The 19,211-nt window shown below is 48.3% G+C and overlaps 1 protein-coding gene across 1 annotated transcript in view; it reads left to right on the top strand.

Moving 5' to 3' along the window:
* The window catches only part of CAMKMT (calmodulin-lysine N-methyltransferase), a 1,482,081-nt gene that overhangs the window by 1,030,298 nt on the left and 432,572 nt on the right, over positions 1-19,211 (top strand). The window lies entirely within an intron of this gene.

Below are 19,211 nucleotides of genomic sequence, written 5' to 3'. Positions count from 1 at the left end.
GAGGAGCGGCCCCTAGATGCTCCATCCACAGTGTATGGTTGATCCTTGGTATGAGCTTACTACTCATACGGCACTTAAGTCAAAGGTCTTCAAACTGTGGGGCGCGCCCCCCTAGGGGGCCGTGGTAATGTTCCTAGGGGGGGCCCAAATGCCTGTGTAAATACTTGTAAATGAAGATGGCCTGGAGGTGCGACTTTCTTTATTCATCGCGTTTCCAGGCTGTCTTCATTTACATCCAGCAGGTAAAGGTCATAGAAAACGATGGCAACTGTTTCTCTTGGCGCCATGGTGGCGTGTTCAAAGGCGTGGCTAAAAAGGAAAAGAAAAACATTTCCTGTAAGTGTTTGGTTGATTTTTCACATTTAGCTAGCTGCATATAAATTAATGCACATACCATAAACGAAAAATAAATGCAAACTAAAATAATCCTTGGGAACACTTTCTTTAATATTATCAAACCTCAATTCATTAATGCGATCACTACAGTTGTCTGTGAAACCAGAGAATCAGACAATTGAATCCTGCTTGGTATAGTGTGGAATCCTGAATTTTGTATTTATAATTCTGTGAAGTCCCAGCCTGTAACATAAAGCACTGTGAATATGCAAGTAATTATTTACATTTTTTATTATACACTATATAAGCAATATTTGAATGACGATATCCCGGCACTCCAAAGTTACAGTTGCAGTTTGTGTTGGTTATTAACCACAAGAGCATAGAACAAAATATTATCAATGATACTGGCTACAGAACAGAATAGGTCCTCACAGTAATATGTAGAAAAAAGGATAATTTAATTGCGAATTTTTACAAAAATATGAAGGAATCGCAATCATGAGTACACTTCAGAAATCCCTAATACAATGGGTAACAGTCAATATTTCATGGAAAGAGACCATGCGGTCTCCAAATCTTAGTCCAGATGGATAACAGCCGACACGTGTTTCGTCACGTATAGTGACTTCCTCAGGGCTTTTATTATAAGTTAGTGGAGATAATATGAGTAACAGTCGTTTGTTTAGACTTGTTCCCAAAGATATTTCCAAAACTCCAATCAAGAAATAAAGGAGATTCTGTATAAAGTTCAAAAGAAAGCCTTATAGTTGTTTATAGGTATTGTCTGTTTCCTGAAGAATGGGAATGAATTGCCATTTTATTTATCATCTTTGGGGTGATTAAGTGGGGCGACGGTCCTCCACTCCAACGGAGGAGCGGCCCCTAGATGCTCCATCCACAGTGTATGGTTGATCCTTGGTATGAGCTTACTACTCATACGGCACTTAAGTCAAAGGTCTTCAAACTGTGGGGCGCGCCCCCCTAGGGGGCCGTGGTAATGTTCCTAGGGGGGGCCCAAATGCCTGTGTAAATACTTGTAAATGAAGATGGCCTGGAGGTGCGACTTTCTTTATTCATCGCGTTTCCAGGCTGTCTTCATTTACATCCAGCAGGTAAAGGTCATAGAAAACGATGGCAACTGTTTCTCTTGGCGCCATGGTGGCGTGTTCAAAGGCGTGGCTAAAAAGGAAAAGAAAAACATTTCCTGTAAGTGTTTGGTTGATTTTTCACATTTAGCTAGCTGCATATAAATTAATGCACATACCATAAACGAAAAATAAATGCAAACTAAAATAATCCTTGGGAACACTTTCTTTAATATTATCAAACCTCAATTCATTAATGCGATCACTACAGTTGTCTGTGAAACCAGAGAATCAGACAATTGAATCCTGCTTGGTATAGTGTGGAATCCTGAATTTTGTATTTATAATTCTGTGAAGTCCCAGCCTGTAACATAAAGCACTGTGAATATGCAAGTAATTATTTACATTTTTTACTATACACTATATAAGCAATATTTGAATGACGATATCCCGGCACTCCAAAGTTACAGTTGCAGTTTGTGTTGGTTATTAACCACAAGAGCATAGAACAAAATATTATCAATGATACTGGCTACAGAACAGAATAGGTCCTCACAGTAATATGTAGAAAAAAGGATAATTTAATTGCGAATTTTTACAAAAATATGAAGGAATCGCAATCATGAGTACACTTCAGAAATCCCTAATACAATGGGTAACAGTCAATATTTCATGGAAAGAGACCATGCGGTCTCCAAATCTTAGTCCAGATGGATAACAGCCGACACGTGTTTCGTCACGTATAGTGACTTCCTCAGGGCTTTTATTATAAGTTAGTGGAGATAATATGAGTAACAATCGTTTGTTTAGACTTGTTCCCAAAGATATTTCCAAAACTCCAATCAAGAAATAAAGGAGATTCTGTATAAAGTTCAAAAGAAAGCCTTATAGTTGTTTATAGGTATTGTCTGTTTCCTGAAGAATGGGAATGAATTGCCATTTTATTTATCATCTTTGGGGTGATTAAGTGGGGCGACGGTCCTCCACTCCAACGGAGGAGCGGCCCCTAGATGCTCCATCCACAGTGTATGGTTGATCCTTGGTATGAGCTTACTACTCATACGGCACTTAAGTCAAAGGTCTTCAAACTGTGGGGCGCGCCCCCCTAGGGGGCCGTGGTAATGTTCCTAGGGGGGGCCCAAATGCCTGTGTAAATACTTGTAAATGAAGATGGCCTGGAGGTGCGACTTTCTTTATTCATCGCGTTTCCAGGCTGTCTTCATTTACATCCAGCAGGTAAAGGTCATAGAAAACGATGGCAACTGTTTCTCTTGGCGCCATGGTGGCGTGTTCAAAGGCGTGGCTAAAAAGGAAAAGAAAAACATTTCCTGTAAGTGTTTGGTTGATTTTTCACATTTAGCTAGCTGCATATAAATTAATGCACATACCATAAACGAAAAATAAATGCAAACTAAAATAATCCTTGGGAACACTTTCTTTAATATTATCAAACCTCAATTCATTAATGCGATCACTACAGTTGTCTGTGAAACCAGAGAATCAGACAATTGAATCCTGCTTGGTATAGTGTGGAATCCTGAATTTTGTATTTATAATTCTGTGAAGTCCCAGCCTGTAACATAAAGCACTGTGAATATGCAAGTAATTATTTACATTTTTTATTATACACTATATAAGCAATATTTGAATGACGATATCCCGGCACTCCAAAGTTACAGTTGCAGTTTGTGTTGGTTATTAACCACAAGAGCATAGAACAAAATATTATCAATGATACTGGCTACAGAACAGAATAGGTCCTCACAGTAATATGTAGAAAAAAGGATAATTTAATTGCGAATTTTTACAAAAATATGAAGGAATCGCAATCATGAGTACACTTCAGAAATCCCTAATACAATGGGTAACAGTCAATATTTCATGGAAAGAGACCATGCGGTCTCCAAATCTTAGTCCAGATGGATAACAGCCGACACGTGTTTCGTCACGTATAGTGACTTCCTCAGGGCTTTTATTATAAGTTAGTGGAGATAATATGAGTAACAGTCGTTTGTTTAGACTTGTTCCCAAAGATATTTCCAAAACTCCAATCAAGAAATAAAGGAGATTCTGTATAAAGTTCAAAAGAAAGCCTTATAGTTGTTTATAGGTATTGTCTGTTTCCTGAAGAATGGTTCTGGTGTTTGTACAACTTGTCTTGAAGATTATAGAGTCTCCATCAGTTGTAACTAAGGTAGAAGAATTATAGACCAAACTGTGATGTGCTATGGTCAGAGTTATTTAGTTATGTTGTCTTTTCGGATAAGTGGACGTTGTCACATTCCTCGTGTGATTATTTAATTATTGGTTCTTCATATGTTCATTGACTCCGCCATGCTAAGTGGGGTCAGAAAACCGGCTATGGTGAGCCCGCGTAATGTGTTCGATGCGACCGAAAAGACATCTCCCGTGTCTACTTCACAACGAAGGATGCTGGAATTATGCACCAAGAAGGATGAAATTATATGGCAGAGTTGACTAAATTATGCGGCGGGAAAAAAAAGCCAACACATGCTGCTTAACACAGTGCTTTTTGTGATAGTGTTTCTTTATTATTTTATACATTTTACCCATGCTAGCACTGTGTGGGCAAATGTTTCACCTCATTAATGCCAGATTAACCCTAAATTCAGCAATAAGCATAAGAAAGCTGACTGTCAACCTTTGCGATGGGCCTTCCACTGCATGGCAACATGTGTTTTTGCCTTTTTAATAATTTTTTATACGTTTGAGCTAGAAACAGATTTTTGTTTGTTAAAATCTGTAGAATATGCAGCAGATGGTGAATTATGTGGCTTGTGGATTATGGCGATCACTACAATTAGTGCAGCAGGTGTAGTGGTACTAGGGCAGTACACACCAATTGTGTCTGTGTTACTAGCATAATGGTGGATAGAAACCCTTTTTTCCTGGTAAGCATTAGTGCCCTAGTGCCCCTTGCAGCGCAGGGAACAGGTCCAAAGCAACAGGCGGCAAGATGTGGGATTTACTCCCTTTTCTTTTTAACACAAAGGAGCAGACAACCTGCTTTGGACCTCACGTCTAGGAGTGATTGACCAATGGATAGAGTGGGCAGAGTAGTAGGTATCATTTGTAACACCGAAGCAGTTGCCAGGGGGTACAGGGGAATTAGGGGTGAAAATAAACCCCAATTTGTTTTTTTTTACTGTCTTTTCTTGATTTTGTTGGGACCCACTATTGTTACCATTGTTTTGCAAGTGTTGCTTTGGGCCTCGGACCAATGGCCCAATAGAAGGGAAAATGTAATCAGGGGAAGCACATTAGCTTAGGCCTCAGAGAGATGACAGAGTGGGGAAAGTGGATGGAGGCCCATTTTTTTCAGTAAGGGGCAGAGAAGACCATCACCTCACAAGGCAGTTGATCTCATTACTGAAGCAGATGCAGTAGCCCTCAGTCCCAGGAGTGAGAGGCCCAATGCATAACAATTATGACTGTCTTCATTTATAAAAGGGGATTGTAGGCTTTTCTTCCTAGCATTAGAGGTGAGAGCACCCTTGCTGCAAAGTGGTGGACAACATGCCTGAGCCCATTTTATTCTGAAAGTGACAGAGAATCTGTTCCAAGATTGGCGTGATGGCCGTGCCTGGTGAGGTAGAGGTGAAAGAGACAGAGGACACGGTCAGCTACTCAAGACTGCAGCTGTCATTAGTGCTACATGTGCAGTTGCATTGGGTCTCAGGAGTGTGAGAGGCTCACAATACCCCAAGTATCAGGAGTTGTGTTGATATAGTCGCTCTTTTACCAGGGTCACATTTAGGGGCCGATTCCGATCGCAAAACGCACCGACTGACGGGGACCCGGACCGGAGACCGACCGACCCGGACCAGCACCGTACGACCCGTGCAGTACGATGCAACGCATGTGAATTACAACCGACACGTACGGAATACAAGCTGTACGACCGAGCCGCAGGGAAAGTAGTGATCTGGCCGTAAAACCGACGCGAGTTTCACCGACCAACACGAACCGGGAATGAACCCGACTGACACATACCCGCGATGTCCGACCCGCACAGTACGATGCAATGCGTGTAAAACCAGACCGACTCGCACGGAGCCCAAGCCGCATGTCCGGCACGCACAGAAAACCGGGCCCACAAGTAATAGAGATCTCTGCGAACAACGCGTATGAAACACAGAAGATAGTCAGCGTGAACGAGGCGGAGAATCCCGCACGAGCCAACAACAGCGTCCGTCTCGGTCAGAAGAACGTCTCCTTCATGCCTAGAAAACCCTAAGGAAAAAAGATAAAAATAGGACCAAACAAGCAATGACAAAGCCAATAAATATAAAACAAAAACCTGGGACAAAGACACACCCACAACTCCACCTATATAAAGGACATCAATCACTAGTATGATCCTTTGCAAATAGGAGACACAGCCAGCAGCAAACACCATCACACAGCAACCACAGACACGCTCACAACTCACCCATCACACAACTCACACACCATCAGCACCTCACCAAAAGCACTCACACATACAGCTAGCTAAACCAACACTAACCCACCCTCACTTGCACCCTCACACACATCACTCACCACCACCACCCATCACCATGCCCCCAAAGAAGAATCCAAAGTTCACAGATAGTGAGTTAGAAGTGCTGGTAGACGAGCTCATCAGAGTAGAGCCACATTTGTTTGGTACATTGGTCCAAAGGACCCCCATGTCACAGAAAACAAAGATGTGGGCGAGGATTGTGGACAAGGTGAACGCACAAGCACCAGCAAGGCGCACAAAGGACGATATCCAGAACAGGTGGTATGACATGCGCAGGAGGGTCAAGAAACTCATTGAAAAAGATCACGCCTTGAGTCAGTGCACCGGCGGTGGCCCTCCTGCCAAACCAGTCTACTTCAGGACCTGGAAGGAGAAGGTGCGGGACATCTTACCACCAGAGAGCGTCCATGGTCTAACAGACATACCAGAGCATGGTGAGTACACAAACAACATACCCAATATTGTGTGGCAAGGGGACAGTGAAACCATGCACCGCAAGCAAAGCCACAGTAACCAATAGATAATCATCCCAAGATGTGTATGCTAGTCAGACAAACACAATACCTGCCATCTCATAGTGACTTGGAACTGTGTCATGACATGTACCAACCCACAAACAAATAGAGCAAGGCAGTGGCACAAAGCCAAATAAACACTGCCAGACCACAGTTTGCCACCACAAACACACTACCTCACAGTGCAGCTGACTGACAGGAAGGAATATTGGGGATGCAGGTGAAGTGAGTGTAGCCAAAAGCATGATGGGGTTTGTAGTCACAGATAATGCTCCCCCTCCAAAATGGCCCATCAATACCTCTCAGAAACATGCCCACATCACAGGGAGTTGAAAATGACTGACAAGATGGCTGACACTGGGTCCTGCTGTGGGGAGCACAAGGCCCTGGTAGGGGTTGTGTGCAAATCAGAAGCAGGACACCACTGACTGACATCCTGAAAGATAACTTGCACGCCCTCCAATGGAAGCATGTTTCATGGTGGGATGTCTGGCCGGGTGGGAAGGAGGACTGACAGCTCTGACCATACTTACCAGCATGTGGAGACACACACACCCCTCAACACAAACTCCACACAACTCACCGGGTAGAATGCATTGACCCACACCTCAGTGAAATATCAGCAAAAGATACCCCGTACTGGGTGCTGCTGTGTGAAGTACAGGGGCTCTCTTTGGACTTGTAGCCAAACAAACACCAGGACTTCACAGTCAGCCATCTTGCCATTGCTGTCACACTCCCTCACAGGGAAGCAGAGTCAAAAGGGAGGAAGTATGGGCATACTGGGAGGGGGGGGTGTAGTCAAGAGCATGATGGTAGTTGCAGTCACAGACAATCCCAACCCACATGGCCCAGCAAGCTCACACTGAAACATGCTCGCCCCACAGGGAGTGGGGAGGGACTGTCAAGATGTCTGACACTGTGCTCTGTTGTAGGGAGCACAAGGCCATGCTGGGAACTGGGCAACAATAAAAACCAGGACTTCACAGTCAGCCATCTTGTCATTGCTGCCACACACCCTCACAGGGAAGCAGAGTCAAGAGGAAGGAAGTATGGGCATGCAGGGAAGGGGGGGTGTAGTCAAGAGCATGATGGGAGTTGCAGTCACAGAAAATCCCCACCCACCCACATGGCCCAGCAAGCTCCTACTGAAACATGCTCTCCCCACAGGGAGTGGGAAGGGACTGTCAAGATGTCTGACACTGGGTTCTGTTGTGGGGAGCACAAGGCCATGCTGGGAACTGGGCAACAACAAACACCAGGACTTCACAGTCAGCCATCTTGCCATTGCTGTCACACCCCCTCACAGGGAAGCAGAGTCAAGAGGGAGGAAGTGTGGGCATGTTGTGAAGGGGGGTGTAGCCAAGAGCATGATGGAAGTTGCAGTCACAGACAATCCCCACCCACCCACATGGCCCAGCAAGCTCATACTGACACATGCTCGCCCCACAGGGAGTGGGAAGGTACTGTCAAGATGTCTGAGACTGGGCTCTGTTGTGGGGAGCACAAGGCCATGCTGGGAACTGGGCAACAACAAACACCAGTACTTCACAGTCAGCCATCTTGCCATTGCTGTCACACCCCCTCACAGGGAAGCAGAGTCCAGAGGGAGGAAGTATGGGCATGTTGGGAAGGGGGTGTAACCAAGAGCATGATGGGAGTTACAGTCACAGACAGTCCACACCCACCCACATGGCCCAACAAGCTCACACTGAAACCTGCTCGCCCCACAGGGAGTGGGAAGGGACTGACAAGATGTCTGACACTGAGCCTGAGAAATGATGTGGCTGACAATCACACATATGCACTGACCAAACAAAACCCGGTCGCGCACACAGCCATTGCAACCATATGTTCAAAATCCTTGTCTGGGGATGCAGTGTCCAGGGGTGCCCCCTGGCCGGGCAGGGGAGGTGTGTCTTGCAGATGAAAAATGTGGAGAGCCATATATATGGTACATTGTACAAAACACACAGGAACTCACATATACATCATTGATAGTGGACATCTGACAGTGAATGGAATGGACACACCAATATAGCCCACACCATAGCATGGTCTCATTCACACTCGGTGCTGTTGTGAGCTGCATTCCACCCCTAGATCGTGCTGAAACATAGGCATCCTTCACACAACACACCACTCACTGACATAGATACTGTAGACACAAGGTCAAACCTGGACAGCATTGGAGGAGACATGCTACTCACAGCAGCCAAACTGCAACACACACACCAACGGCCCTCACCGTCATGAACATTGAAAAGCCAGAGTGCTACCTTGCCCAATCCATGTCAACATGCGGAACATTGACAAGTCAAATCACATATGCACGTACAAAACTCAGCACCAGACTCATTAACCATGGTGACATCATCACTTGTATGAAATGAGATGGGAAATAGGAACACTGGAAGAAAACACTTCCTCCAAAGAGATCACAGGCGTACCGGACTGTGACCAGGTCGTACCAATACACCAATGTGGCACACAAAGACTAGCAAACTCTGCTACCACACATGCCCCAATAGTACAACATATCCCCAGTGGAATAGCACGTATGTCCTTGTTAAAGCTCACACGTGTAGAGGGATGACACACCCGTGTCAGCAACGTGATGGCCCTTGAGTAGTAATGGTCATGTACAGACACATCTATCCATGAGCTGGGCATGCAAACACTTCGACATGCACATTGAAATGTTTCTTTATGGCTGGGCAATGTGCAACAACAATATCCATCTCTGTCCGTGACAAGCCTGAAAAAAGCAGTGTACAGGCAGGCATCCGTTCGTACAGTAGAATGTCATGTTTGTGAACCATTGATGCCTGTAGAAACATAACTTACATTGTGTGTCTCTTCCAAACACGGGTGGTGCTGGGGACACAGCGCCAAATGAAGAGGAGTCCCAGTCCCAGACTTTGGTGGACACTGAGCTCTCTGGTTTGACTCAGTCTCTGTCCTCTTCGGATGACGACGAACAACCTGGCCCCTCCGGTGTAAGTCATCATGCAGCACCAGCAGCATCAACATCTGTACCCCCTGTACCCATGCCTACAGCATCTGGAAACTGACCGGGCACCCCCGCCAACACGGAAAAACCATGGCCACTGAACACCCACAGCACAGGGACACAGGACCCCCCGGAATCTACAGCCAACACCACCAGCAACACCACCCAAGGGGTCCCAGTGTCACCTGTGCGGCCCGCCGCTGGTCCTGCCCGTGTGGATAGGGGTGCTGGGAGGAGTGGGAGGCAGAGGGCGCGCCTTGCAGAGGGGTCTGGACTGCATGATGACCCCCAACTGGCACGCATCATAGATGCATACCAGGATAGCACCGGAGGATTTGGCCAGGTAGTGGGGATCCTCAAGGACATACAACAGGAGCAGGCTGCCCACCATGCCCGCATGGAGGCAAAGTGGGATGCCCTTACTGCGGTGCATCGGGACATACTCCAATGCCTCCTCCAGATCACCACAAACATGTCCACACCTCACTGTGTGGCCACAACATCTGTTGTAACACCATCTGCCAGTGCCGCAGGGAGGGAGGAGGACTCTGGCCCGCAGAGGCCTGCACCTGAGGATCCCCCCTCCAAGAAGAAGAGGGGTCGTCCAAAGAAGGACATGTGAGAGGCAGATGTCCCAGCACATCCCCCCAGGGCCTCTAAACCTGTTCTGGACAATGTTCTTTGTGCACAACCCGTTCACCTTGTCCAATCGCACACAACTCGCCCACATGACATGGAGGGTTCATGTTGGTCCAATGTAGCAGATGACTGTGGACTTTACTCTGGACATTACCAACACTTCCAACTCTAATGTGAACTTTGAATTAAAAAACCAATGTACCGCACCCACCATCTTGTGCACTTTCCCCACACATGTTCGAAAATAAACTCACCAGTACACCATACTTGCCTCTGTTGTGTTTCCAACTTGTCATGTGTCATGGAGATGTCGATCTGCTAAACAACACAGTGCATGCCAAATACTAAAACAATGTGACCACCGTTAGGTGAGTCATGATGATGTGACACATGTGAGGGAGACACACCACAATGGCAACACAACACATACTCACCATGGCCATGTTACTCATCCCACACAATGATGTTGACCTGAAACACATAGGTATGCACAGACACAACACAGACACAACACCTATCCACAGTCAGTGGTAACAAGTCCACAGGTGAGGTAAGCAAATGTCACTCAGATGTGGGAAGACAGACAACGCACCTTTCAAAGCATAGCACAGGTTCATTACACATCAGCAACATGTTTATTCAAAAATAGTTGCAAGTCAATTGTACGTTACGGTGGACACACGGTCACAGAGTGTCTAAGAATGGACGTACAGGGGTGTGTGGCAAATCATTTGATGGCAATTGACTACTCCCACACTGGTGTTGGATTCTGGGTGTTGGGGGTCAGTGTTGACCAAACAGGCAAAGTACCCTGGGAAGGACAGACACAAGACACAGTCAAAAGCACAGCAGAACAGGAGAAAAGTGCAATACACATGCACAAAACATGTCACAAGAAATCTACACAGAAACAAGTTAGCAGTACTACCCTATTGTGGAGTACACACCACCTGAATGGACACATCACTGCACGCATCCAGTCAAGTGGCACACAGACACACTCAGACAGCAACAGAGCAGCCAGAACACATTCCAGGCTAACTCCACACATTGACATAACAACCCTGTAAACTCACATTCAGGTGAAGAAGTTGTTGATGAGCTGTGAGCAGACGTCACCCTCATCTTCATCATCACTGGCATCGTGGCCCAGGCCGGGATCCTCAACAGGTGGCGGAAGTTGGTCATCGTCATCCTGGATGAGAGGCACCTTCTTCCACACTGCCATGTTGTGTAGCATGCAGCATACAGGAATTATTTTGCACACCTTTGCAGGCTCATATGGGAGGGCCCCTCCGGTCATGTCCAGGCAGCGAAAGCGGCTTTTCAGTAGGCCAAATGTCCGCTCAATCACCCTCCTGCTCCGACCATGTGCCTCATTGTAGCGCTTCTCGGCTGGTGTCACAGGGTTCCTGAGGGGTGTCAGCAACCATGGCATGTTGGGGTATCCGGAGTCACCTGCACAAAAAAAAGAACAATTAGCTGAGTTTTGTAGGAGTGCGGAATACAACATTGCCAAACACACACAATGGTAAAGAGTCAGTACACACCGACAAGCCAGGCACGCTGATCTGGCATCTCTGACATCAGCGTTGCAATGCGACTACTCCTCATTATGTAGGCATTGTGCGCAGAACCGGGGAACCGTGCACACACATGTGTGATACACATGTCTGCAAGACATACCACCAGAGCATTGATCGAGGAGAAATGTTTCCTGTTCCGGTATGCCTGCTCATGTGCCTGTGGTGGTATCAGGGCCACATGTGTACCAGCAATAGATCCAATGACGTTCGGCATCCTCCCCAGTGTATAAAAGGCATCCTTTATTTCAGGGAGTTCAGCTGGGCTAGGGAACTTGATGTACAGGTCAAGGAAATGCAACATCCCCTCCAAGACATCGCGTAGCACACGACTAAACATAGTTTGCGACATCCCACCAGCAGTAGCCACAGTGTACTGGAAGGTACCAGTAGCAAAGAAGTGCAGGGCTGCCATCACCTACACCTCTGGGGTCAGTGCTGTAGGGTATGTCCAGCCAGGTAGCAGATGTGGCGCCAACTGCTCCGCCAACTTCTCAATCAGTGGCCTGGTGAAGCGGTACCATCGGATGCAGTCGCGTTCCTGCATGGTTCCAAGGTCTGGGAACGGTCGATGGACAGCTGGTGCCCTGCAGAACAGAGATGCCCAAAGGAAGATTGTCGGTTCATCCACCCATGTGGCCATGAACAGGCTCAATATCACATGATACATCATGACATTACACAATGTACTGAGGTGTGTGCTGTTGGGCATGGACACATATGTCACCTACATGACCATCACCTCACATCTCAATTCCACATGTCCACATAAGTCCCATGTAGTGCAATGGTCAATTATTGGGCTGTGCCACCCTACCTATGTACTGCTGTGATGTTACAAACACATACCACAGTGACAAGTGAGGCCTGATGTCTCCCAGGCATCACAGATCTTTGCCATGCAGATACCCAGGGTCCCTGTATTGCCACATCAACACTGGCATGACATGGCGTATCACGTACACGCCACAAGGCAAGCGTGAGTCCCACAGGTAGTGGCCACTGTTGTGTCTGCAGCCCCTACATATTCGTCTCTTAGACACACACCCACCATCAAGGTTGCTGCACATACCACATGGATGTGGAGACTGTCTCCCATTGGGTACATTTGATCATCCACATCTGAGACACAACATGCACACAGACTGAGGGTGCACATCAGAATTGTGGCTACAGGTCTCACTGTGACGTACATGCCATCACCCCCAGGACTGAGGGTGTATGTGACATGTCCTAAACATATCCAACCTGCAACTGTGTCAATGACTCATGCCCATTTCTGTACAGTTGCACATCACAGTGGTAATGTGCACAACACACAAATGATTATGCCCCCATGAACATGTGCACATCCTGGGAGTATCTGAACAAAAGTGCCACACAACAAACCAAATGTTGCCCCCCACCAACACACAGGGAATGCAGCCTTACATGCCATGGGACACTGTGTGACCAATGCTGTAGTGTGGTAAGTGTGCACATGTGTCCCTGGCAAGTAATTGTGTGTTGAAGCCATCAAATAGTCACACCAATGAGGTCCTACGCGGGTGACAATGCGTACACATTGCACGGTTCATGACCGAGCCGTGCGTACGCTTTGCCATTGACTACAATGAGGTCTGACGTGGGTGACTATCATGCATGCGCGTCGGGCATCCATGTTCCGAGACCGGCGTATACCTTGGCCATTGGATCATATGGAGACGGGTGCATGTGTATTTTCAAAATACGCGTTGTACAGTCAGTTGACCGATCCGTGCGCACCCATTGGCTCTGGACTGTCATGGAGACGGATGCGGATTCAAAACTTGTACGAGTTGTGCGCTGGAAATTCAGTTGGATGCCTACAACAATGTTGCAATTCCTAGGGTTTTATGAAGGTGAAGATTTGAACGATGCGGAAGACGTGTACGAGTCGTACATTTCCATGGATTGGCCAGATTCATAGAATGTAACCTTGTTGGACCTATCACTGGGGACACATGGCACAGAGTCTGCCTCTGCAGCACAGATATAAGGCTGGCGGGCCCCCAGGGAGCTCACTTACCTACACTACATGCTACTGTACCACATCCCTGCTACCACTGCTGCTGTCTCTGCATCCTCTGGCTCCTGCTATGGCACGTACTCTGGAGAGGGCACCAGACTTCACTGAGGAGGAGAACCAGGCCCTGCTGGACGGGCTCCTTCCACAGTACAGCAAGCTGTATGGGAAACCAGGGGAGCAGGTGAGTGTGCAGTCCACTGCCTTCCTAATTATGCATGTTTTCTGACTAGCAGTACTAGCAGTGTGTACACCAGTGGCAAGCATTCTCACGGAGTACTTTCATCCCCCAAAGTGTGTAGGTACATGTAATGAACAGGTGTTCTGCTGCTAAAGTGCATTTGTGCTTGCTTAAACTTCCCAGGCATTGTTAACATGTCAGGCATGCAAGGCATTTGTCCTTTTCCATGGGTGCACTACCTGTGTCACTCATCTCCCTTTGTGATGATGACATGTATATCCCAATGTGTGCAGCACAAATATGGGGCTTGTGTGTTAATGGACTTTTAACTTTGTCATCCTCACAGGTTGATGCCTACCAGATACAGGAGATATAGCTGACCATCGCCCGGGCAGTTCGTTCGGTGGGGGTCTACAAGCGCCGGATCCGCAACTGCCAGAAGAGGTGGCAGGACCTTCAGGGCTGGACCCGGAGGATCGCAACAGTCCAGCTGAAGCTGTCACCTCCTGGAAGGAGGGGCGGACACCGGACCCTGACCCCCCACATGCACAGGATCCTGGCGGTGGTCTTCCCGGACCTGGATAGGCAGCTGAAGGCCAGATAGCAGCAAGGAGGGGGCAAGTCCATGCCTAATCTGTGTACTATGTCTGACATGCTAATGGCAGTCTTTTGGCCTGGTCACACTTCAACATTACGTAGGGCTTGTAGTCCAATACTCAGGTCCCTCAATTGTGTGATGCACCCTCCTCATCTGTTCCACAGGTGTGGCCCCTACAGTCTGTTGCTTGCGTCACTCGGGCACTGTGTCCCTGCAGTCAGCTATGCTCCACCTTCTGGACAGCATCTGTTCCCGTGATTCTTTTATGTGTTTCATAGGTGGGTCAATTGTTTACCCAATGCCTGGGATCTGACATGTGATCTGTGTGTGCCCTTGATATGTGTTCCAATTGCTGGTCTGAGTCGCCACATGTGGCTGGGGTATTTCAAACAAACCTATGCAGCAGGGGACTCCAATTTGTGGGCCTCAGGAGTATGTATATCAAGTATGTCACACTTGCTTAACCACCTGACTACTGTCCAGGGCCAAACACTGTTTCACGTAGACCTGGGCAGTCATGCCTACTCAAGGGCATTTAGAAACACTCTGTTATCCCACTCCTGTGTATCAACTTACAGGTTGTGCTTAGTAACATGTGCTTTCAGGTATCTGCCTCTGTGTCATTATGGTGTGGCTTCCTGTTACGTACAATTGGGGTGTTCATGATTTTGAGGGCCAGCAGGACATCTGAGATGTGACTGTGAGAGACAAGACCTGTGTGACATATAGGTGTGTGATCATTTGACAGCGCACAATGGTGCATGCATCTGTGCACTTCAGGCAGCTGGGTTACATGCACAGCAGACTGTGATGTGCTAATGTACAGGGAGTTATGTTCACAGAGACTCATATGTCTGATTTGCATGATGTGGGGTCTTCTGGGTCCTGGATATGTTGTTTGCAGGGGATGGGCAAGTGCACTTGTCATCTGCAGAGTTTGCTTTACCCCGAGCTATGATTGTGACACAGTGCATACTGTTGTTGTCGTCTGGATGCCCTGCCCCTGTGACAGGAGACAGTGTTGACTGACTTTCCATGCATGCCAGTGCCATGGCATTTAACTTGCTATGAGTGATCCTGCATTGTGTTCAAGTGTGCTCCATGCACCCCAGTGTGGCATTGACTATCAGGACATGAGAACATCATAGTGTGTGTTGCTGGTATGCATCACAAGCATGTGAAATGAGTCTCTGCCCATCCCTTCATCCGAACACCTGTACTGAGTCAGTGGCAAGAGATGTACTGTGTGTATAGTGACATACTCCTACATGTTCACTTGCATGTCCAATAAATGTGTGGGTGGTGCATGTCGGCACATTGGGGTATTAGCATCCAACATGCAACAGACATATGGGTGCAAGTCCAGGAGGGATATGTGTGCCATGGTTGATGGTGAGAATGACAATTGGCTTATTCTAAACAGTGTTGGCACTTTGAGCAGAGTTCAGCTGATGATGCCAGGCCGTGCCCTGTGATGTGATGTACTCACGGTGGTGTGTGCAGTCAAAGCAGGTGACTGATGTTGTTCTCTTTTTTCCTATTTCTATCCAGATACATCCACGGCCACAGGAGGGGACAGCTCCACGGACCAGGAGAAGTCACAGAGCCTGACTGGGACAGAAGGAGAGTAGTCAGGGGGAACCAGTGGCACGGAGGGCGAGTGGAGCCACACCGAGGAGTCCTCAGCACCATCCACCCCAGCTGAGGGCCAAAGCAGATCGGAAGATGACTCCCTTGTGAAGGCGGGTGTCAGCAGCCACCAAACACAAGCTAGTGAGGCTGTCCCCACGACTGCCCCCACCACCACCATCACCACCCTCGTATCGGCTCCCATCCCAGAGGTCCGTGGAGGCTCCTGTGTGCGGGAACATGTCTCCTTTGTGCCAGGCACCGCACCCCCTGCCCTTGTGTCCCCTGCTGCCCTGAGTGAGGAGTCTGTGGACTTACTTAGACAGATCCATGTAGGACAGACATCAATGCTGAGTGTCCTCCATGCACACACCAGTCTGTTGACCCAACTGGTGTCGTTCATGGAGGGCATTTCCTCGGGCATGTCTGCCCTACAGAGGACCAATCAGTCCGTGGACTCCTTCCTGACGGCAGCAGTGTCCCCCCTCGAACAGTCCCACACCCCTCCTACCCCTGCACCACCCACAATTCCTAGCACCCTACCTGTCCCAAGCACCTGCACATTTTCACAAAGCCACAGACACGGGCAGCACACAAACACCCAAACCAAGGTCTAGACGTGCACACAAGCAAGTGCAGGGGACTGATACCACACTCACAGGGGATGGTTTGCAGACACACACACAGTCATCCACAACCACTCCACAGTCCTCCGAAATCTCTCCCTCCCAGCCCGCTTCGCTTGCCTCACCTGCAACCCCATCTCCACAGAAGCTCTTCCTCTGTGACCTTGGCCTCTTCCCCACCGACCCAGCAGATCCAGATTACAAGGGGAAGAGGAAGTCCCCACACACAGAGGGGAGTGCCCCTCACACCCGGACACCCTCCCCCAGGTGCAGTCAGACTGAGGCCCCCACCCGCAAGTCCCCCCAGAGCCGGAAGAGCAAGACCCCACCCGCGCCACGCAGCTCCACGACGAAGTCTCTGTCCTCCATCCCCCAGGCCACCACTCCAGAGGTTCCCCCGCCACACCCTTCCCCCGGGTTCCCCCACCCACAGATACCCCATCCCCAAAATGCTGAGGCCCTCCCCCCCTACCACTTGCTCCTCCACACCCGGTCAGACGGTTAGTGCCACTGATGTAGGGGCCGTGTCCCCACCTCTGTCCTGCCGACCTCACCTGCACCCCATTCTGCTCACATGGATTTAGGCACTGCAGTGGAGTCCACGACTACCCCGTATGACTTGGGCACTGCAGTGAGGACCCAATCCACTCCATCTGACCTGCCCACTGAACTTGTGCCGGCACCCACCCCATCTGACTTGTGCCCTACAGTTGTGACTGCACCCACCACTTCAGTCAGCTCCACTGCAGTTGCAAGTGACTCTCTTGCATCCACCAACCCTTCACTGCCTCCTTCTGCTGCGCCCTGATCCTGTCCCTGCGGTGCCTGGCCTGCCCCCATGTATGCCCCTCTGAGGGGATGTCCTCTCCCCTTAGCAGTGCAGGCAAGCAACGTGTGACAGTTGTCACTCAAGTTCACTCCTTGTCATTTGATAAAGGACTGGCAATTGGCCTTTGTTTTGAACGGACATTTAAATTTTCATCTGCTGAATAGAGCTTTTTTCTTTATCTTTGTGAACTTGATTTAGCTGTACATTATGTTGATGATGTTTAGCATGACCTTGCAACTGTAATGCTTGATTTCCAATGTAGAATACTGAGGTGTTGATGTGAGGTACTCCATGTGGTCCATGAGATATGTACCCTATTCTGGTCTGTATCCATGTCATCCTTTGCATCTAACTGGGTGTGTCATGATCAACAATTTGTGGACATCTCTGTGAACATTTCATTTGCATGGTCACATCTGTGGCTTGCACACATGCACATATGATGTGCTTCCCATTGTCCAATTTGTCTATTTCCCTGACTTTGGGCGCATCACTACTGGACCTACAGGTGTGGGCATCATTGGTGTAGGAGCGACTGGGTCCTCTGTGCAACTTGCTGTACATATGTGTTGAGTATGTGCAGATGATTTAACGGAGACTCCCGTACCCAGGCTGTTGTGACCAGAGCCTTCATTGTGTGGTAACTGATGGCTGAATGACCAAGTGTTCTGCTGACATGACTGAGACCTGCTGTGACTATGTTTGGCACAGCTGGACTTCCATAGGAGTTGGGTCTCCTTAAGTAAGTGTGTTGTTCCGTGACATAGCCTGGGCCCATGATGTGTGTTGTGTGAGCATGTGTGTGTCCACATCCCTTTTCATACACAGGCAGTGTTCCCTTGATATGTTCCTGTTGTTTATGCTTGCTGAGTGGTACTGTGTTCATCCCACAACTTTGCCATGGGCTACCAGATGTGTGGGTGCATGACACACTACTGTTAATTGGTGTTTCGTCATTGGGATTTGTCAGTTCTGAGTGGTGATTATGTTGTCAGACGCAGATGGGACACAGTCAGGGGTCCCCAAGGCACTTGTTTGTTCGCAGTATCATGTAGTTGTCCCTAGGTGATATCTTTCAGTGATTGAGACATGTGTATGTGTGTGTGACTGCTCCCACTTGTCCGGTTCAGGGCTGCAATGTTTGCAGATGTCAGCATGTGTGCCTTGTGGTTCGCCTTGGCTTCTGCATTGTCCTGGGACTGTGGCAGGTATTCTGAAGGTTACGTGAGCTTTGACATCATGGCCATGTACTGCATACTGTGCAGTATGTCTGTCATTCACCAGGGTTGTGATCTGTCCTTGTGTGATGAGTCTGTGCACCTTAGTTCCTCCCAACATTCATGTGTTTGTCATGGGTGCATGTGCAATGTCACCTGTCCATGTGGGCTTCACAGATGCACATTGGTGCAGTTCAGGGTATGTGGTGTTGAGGGTGGACTGATGTAAATGTTGGCAAGAATGGGCCCCTAGCTCCCGTTTGTCCATGGATGACGGGCCATGCTGAGTGATGTGTGTTTGTGTAGATGTGATGTACGTTTGTGGCACAGGACACATGTCTGGGTTTCACAGTTTGTACGACATCTACCTTTGTCATCACAGTGAAGG

The sequence above is a fragment of the Triturus cristatus genome, chromosome 6 (genome assembly GCF_964204655.1).
Source record: "Triturus cristatus chromosome 6, aTriCri1.1, whole genome shotgun sequence".
Classification (NCBI taxonomy): domain Eukaryota; kingdom Metazoa; phylum Chordata; class Amphibia; order Caudata; family Salamandridae; genus Triturus; species Triturus cristatus.
This window is presented reverse-complemented; position numbering and strand designations above follow the sequence as displayed.